Source organism: Xiphophorus hellerii, chromosome 21, assembly GCF_003331165.1.
Source record: "Xiphophorus hellerii strain 12219 chromosome 21, Xiphophorus_hellerii-4.1, whole genome shotgun sequence".
Taxonomy (NCBI): Eukaryota; Metazoa; Chordata; class Actinopteri; order Cyprinodontiformes; family Poeciliidae; genus Xiphophorus; species Xiphophorus hellerii.
Window position 1 is genome coordinate 9,403,541 of NC_045692.1, and position 6,000 is coordinate 9,409,540.

The window sequence follows — 6,000 nt, forward strand, 5'->3', positions numbered from 1 at the left end:
GCAGGACACCCATGAGGCCTACACATTTATCACACATAAACTAAACAAATGTCCATGTACCTGGACTAGCACTAACATGCCTTTTATGTACTTGATATACTTACACATTCATACACACTGCACTCTAAAGCTCTGACGCTGATGCATGACTGTTCCTGAATCAGTTTCTTTAGAGCACTTCTTCAGTGTCCCTGGAGTGCCAAGATCGCACCACACCGAGTCTTCAAAAGCAGGCATTTGTACCTGTTACTCCTTCTCTGCTGAGAACCTGTGATGCCGCCACTTCTAGCAGTTTCCTCAGTGGGTGTGAAAGTAAAAAGAAATAAAAAAAATGTAAGCTACAAAGACAGGGGTGTGGATAGAAAAAAAGGAGGAGAAGGAGTGCAGACAGAGGGAGACAGAGAAAGGGGGAAATAGAAACTTATGCTTGAAGCCAATGATTTTATGGACTGAGGGACTATTTAGCACTCCAACAAAGTCTGTGCTTATAAATTTGCATAACACGTTGTGGTCAATGGCTAAAGTAAACAATTGAAGGTGGATATTTAATAAAATATTTTAAAAGACACACATTTGTGTCTTTTGAAGTACTCATACGCCTGCATTTTTGTCAACATTTTATCACAATACAGCCACAACCTTTAATGCAATTCAGTATGTTTCTTTTTTTGTTTTGTTTTGGGGTTTTTTCCCAGTGGATTCACACAATGTAGGAACATGATTATAAGGGGAAAGGAAGATGATATATTTTTTCTAAAATGTCTATAAATGAAAATCTGAAAATGTGGCATGTATTTTTATTCCAACACCTTTATTCTGGTACCAGTAAATAAAATCAAGAGCAATAAGTTATTGTTATGCTGTAGTGAGTAAGCAGAGTGCAATGATGTGTAATTTAATATCAGTATAAATCCAGATTTTTTCAACTGCATTTGGAAGAAGATTTCATCAAAATAACCAATTGCATGCTAATTTTTAAAAAATCTCTGGCAGACTGACAGTTTACCCTTTTCCATACAGATTAATCAAAACCACTCATTGACAATGCATGAAATTTCCCCCCACCACATGTCTTTAGATCGAACTCTCATCCCAAAAGGGGGATAAGACTTCCTTTGAGCCTCTATTGTAACTGCAGTTGAATATATATATTTTTTTATTTGTATTTTTTTACTTTAATTCACAGTTTGCACGTCTGATTGCGAGTTCCAGATATAATTGAGCCTCCGGGAATATTTTGGAAAGGTCTTTTTGGGGTCAATGCCGGAGGCAGACATTAGTCCCCTCAGGCAGTCTTTGTGATCACCTCTTATGCTGAAAAAGCCTCGGGGGGTTCATACAGTTATAACGTTATTAACTCATCTAAAATCTCAGCGTAAAACACTTTCTGTCAAAATTTTATATGAAAATGTGTTAGATTTATTTCCCAATACTGAAGAAATATTCCTATTTTGATGCCTTTAAGAGCTGCCAAATATATATATATATATATATATATATATATACATTTGTGCTAATGTAGGACACGTTCATAATGAAATGTAAGAAAAAGTTGTTCATTCATCATGACATAAATGTTATCCCAACTTCCCCTGTGTATTACCCACTTGCAGAGGAGTGTTCATCACTCTGTTTCGGTGGTGTGTTTTGTGTTGTCCTCACTCTGGACTCACTAATGGGTCATTTTTCTTCCCCTTTTTATATCTTTCTCTCTCTCTCTCTGCTCATGTTGTGCTTTCACTAATGGACAGATGGCATCCCATTGTTTACTGAGCCAAGGTACAATGCCTTATCGGCCATAGCGGCGGAAACTGGGCTAGCGTTTCTGCTTGACCCAGCTTAAGTGTGCCACCAAAAACGGAGGAGAGGAAGGAAGGCAAGAAGGAGAAAAAAAAAAAAAAACAAGAAACAGGGAGACAGGCTCAAAGGCTGACCAGTTAACTGAAGTACAATCAGTCGATTTTCAGTTCTTTTAGTGTCTTTGACGTTGCTTTTTTTATGTATTTTGACGACTAAATCCCTCCTTTATTTTGTAACAAAAACTCTGAAAGCCTGTTTTATATATAAACCCCCCCCCACACACACAGTACATACAATTTAGTGTCCCCATTGTGCAACAATAAAATAAGATTTCAATTCTATTCAAACATAAGCACAACAATTCAAAGGGCTAGACATGATTTTATTTGACAAAAACTAAAGAAAACAAAAAACAGATGTTCACCAAGTTTCCCAACGCCATGTTGAAAGTTGCAAGTATAAACTATTTAATGGCTCTTTTAGTTCTTATGTCATTAAACCAGTGGTGTAGTGGAGCTGTATAACCTCTGTTTGAGAATCTGGTCCACTAGAGTTTGCATGCCTAAAATGGAGGGAACCTTTACTTCAAGATCTTCCATTGCTACTGGTAGTTAGCTCCACAACAATTAGGAAATCCTATTGATTTTCTGATTTGTGTGTGGCATCATTCCTAGAACACTCTTGTGACTTCTGAGTCAACGCATAGTAGTGGTCCATATGCAACATGAGGTATAGGTGAACTTAATTCATCTTAGTATTAAGGGAATGCGACGCTAACCAATGGTGTCACGGTAATGCGAGGAGTTTATCAGAGTGCCAAACGCACAAATGCAGTCCAGGTTTTATTTTTTTTTTGTTAGAATGAGCAAATCAAGCTAAAAACTTTAAGTTCATGGGGAGAAATGAGGTATATTGATGGACTTGTGTGTTTCAGAGTGACCTTTAAGGATTAGAGTGCTGAAAAAAATAGAAACAAAGAAGTACAATATGGGTAAGAACATTTATATCTCAGACAAAGGCATTTGATTTTCATCATGGGGCCAACACCAGAATTACAATATTGTAGAAAAGAAGATAAGTGATGTTAGCTTGAGGGTTTCAGGTGCAAAACTGATAATCCGTGAGGATTTTCTTATTCACCGCCATGTCTGCTGCACGGTATTTTCTGTTTGTGTTGGCAGATGACAAATACTCATCCAACTTTTGTTCGCTTGTGCCTGATTTCCTTAAACAGTAATGCAAAACAAGTGGGGGGAAAAAAAAAAAGATCATTCATGAGCCATAAACAATAGGCATACACATATTGCTGAAGCGCCACTATGAGTCAAATGTGATTGTGGAGTAATTATTTTGTTTTTTCGGTTGTTCCAAAATACTGACAATGCATCAGCCCTAGTTTCAGTCAGTCAAAGCTTCAGCTCCTCCCTTCCTTTTAACCCCTGAGGGCCTGAGACCTGGGGAACTTTAATTACCCACAGTCACAGCTCTCCTCTCCATTTGCCACTGAATGGTCAACAGGCTTTTTACTACCTACTGAGGCATCAGTGCCAGAATAATAATAGAAAACAAAGTCACTGTGCGGGGAGACATGTCTAGGGGGTCTAGGCTGAGGGGAGAGAGAGACGTAAACAGAAAGAGAGAGATAGGGGTATCATTAGATAAGCCTGTCGGTTAATTAGCCCTGCTTCAGGAGGAGGGGACCCCCCTCCTGATGCCAAGAATGGCCATCAGGCGTTATCCGTGATCGCCTATTTTTTATGGTCCTTTGCAGACTCCACTCAGGAGGTTGTTAAGCAACATGGAGGGCATATGGTGCCAGGATGGAAACATGCTGTTGTCAGTCAGTTGAACACCGACAGAGAAGAAAAGATAAAAGTTTTTTGGGTTTTTTTATGTTGTTGAAGTGGTGGGACTGAATATGTTTTGTCCCAGCTGTTTGTTAGCCACTGACTTTAAAAGAAGTCCAGACCCAAAGTTATAAAGGAGCTTGTACAAATCACCGGCTAACCTGATGACAATGTTTAAATGTTTACATGGCTGTCAAAACCTTCCCCAGAGACTAGAATTGGTACCAGATGAGATTAAACCAATCAAGTTGTCAGAAGGATTCAGTTTTACTGGTACCAGGTTTTTAAATTCTCATAGTCAGAAACAGTACAAGGAACACCTGTGCGATAATGCAGATTTCTTGAGTTAAGTTAGCTTTTATTGTCACATTAAAATTCTGAACTCTTATTGAGTTCAGAATTGGAGCTAAATTCAATTATTTTGTTGTCTTTGATAAATCGGATCGTTACTTTGTGGTCTCATGCTCAAAATTGTTCTCATAGAAGCAGTTTTTCAAGCTTAGTTTTTCAAGGGTAAGCTTAAGTGGATACTTCAGGGACAGTTTGAAGTGAAAATGTTGTAAGCAGTTTCTTACCTGATAAAGATAACTCTTTTAATTTATTGTATTAATCCAGATTATTGGGTCCCACAGGCTAAAGCTAGCAGCAATGTTTTTTTGGTTGTTTTTTTTTTTAAGAGGGGCAAAGTCAAGTTCGAATTCAATCATCATAAAACATTTCACACTGATATAATATCATTGCAGTTCATGCGACGTTTATACTGCAGTCATACTGGTATTAGGGAGTCTTTTACATTGATTCTAAGTATTGTTCCTAATGTTCTCACCAGCTCAAACAACTATCTGTCCACCCATCCATTTTCAAAACTCCTTTTCTTGTGCTTTGCCCGCATCTCTACATGCCTTCCTTCATTCTCTCTCCTCTCTCTCTCACGGATGTTGCTGAGCAGGCCGAGCCCGAGGGCAACAGAAGCACCACCGAGATCTGTTCTGTGTCGTATGACTAGTTATTTTTATCTCCAGTCACTTCCTCCGCCCAAACAACTCCATCTCCATCTCTTTCTTGTCTCCCTTTTCTCTGTCTCTGTTTTATTTTGTTTTCTTTTGCTTTTTATTTAGATTTTTTTTCTCTCTCTCTTTTTTTTTTTTGTTTGGCAGGGGTCCTGGTTTACTCACCATATTGTATTTCCTCTTACAAGTAGGGTAAGATAAGATGAGTGGGCAGCGTGTGCGCGTACAGAGCCCGTGTGTGTTTTTTTTTCATGGGTGGGTAGATGTACGTGTGTGTGTGTGTGTATGTGTCTGTGTGTAGTAAAATGATTCAACTTGCTTTTTGTCATTGATGTTGACAAGCATAAACACAAACATGTTCTGTCTGCTGCTAAATGGGTAAATGCTCCTGAAGTTCACAAGAAAAACAAATGCCATAGGTGGTTACTACTGATCACCGGATTTGACAAAACACACATTAAATTAAAAAAATAATAATAATAATTCTCTTAATTAGCATTTAAGGTTTAACAAAGCGTGGCTGTACCAGCATGTAAATACACCTTCAATCATGCAGCCACATGCAGAATTAATGTTGAATATTGTCAACAAAAGGTTTACAAACGCACGTGTATATATATATATATATATCTGTGTGTGTATCTACACACACACACGTAGAGACATAAGGTCTACTCTCCAGGAGGAAGCTCATTGTGTGGAGAGATCGATGGAAGGGTCAGGCCATGTCAGAAGAGGTAAAACAGAAACAAGCAGAGGATTGTTTTCTGTCTCTTTCTCCTCCGCTGTCTGGAGACCCTGCTGGTCAGTGCTTTGTGCCAGGTTGCAACCTTTCAGTTCAGGGAGAAGGCACCGTTCACTTGCAAATGTTCTGTGCAGAATGCCTTGTAAAATATGAAACGTATATCAGCATATGACCGAAATGCGTAAATCACAGTACTGGCTGTCTGTTCCTGTGCGCGAACGGTTTGGGCGCTGCAGTTGTAGTTTTCCTTCGGGATTCGCACAACAGCGTGTGCATGCAAGTCGAAACACTATAAATTTGTTTATGAGACTGGTAGAAATTGTTAAGAAGCAGTGCATCAAAACAATCTCTTGAACATAATTAAGAAAAACAAAATGCATATCTTGAAGTATTTAAAAAAAAACATTGCAAAATTGAACAAAAGAAATTGCAGAATAATATTAAATCACGCAGGGTGGTGTTTTTCTATCACAACTGTTAATTCTCGCCATCTCTCACTGCTATTAGCCATTGTCTGTTATTTTCGGATGCTGGCCCCCTAACTGATAACTGTGGGAAAGGCACATGTGGTTCTCCACAGTAGTCCTCCACCCTCACC

The 6,000-nt window shown here is 38.7% G+C and overlaps 1 protein-coding gene across 1 annotated transcript in view; it reads right to left on the bottom strand.

Annotated features, from left to right (window-relative positions):
* The window catches only part of ofcc1 (orofacial cleft 1 candidate 1), a 166,418-nt gene extending 166,127 nt beyond the window's left edge, over window positions 1–291 (bottom strand). Inside the window, 1 exon segment of the mRNA XM_032551761.1 lies at window positions 105–291. The gene's annotated coding sequence lies outside the window, so the exon portion shown is untranslated.
* Between the last annotated feature and the right edge of the window lie 5,709 nt (window positions 292–6,000).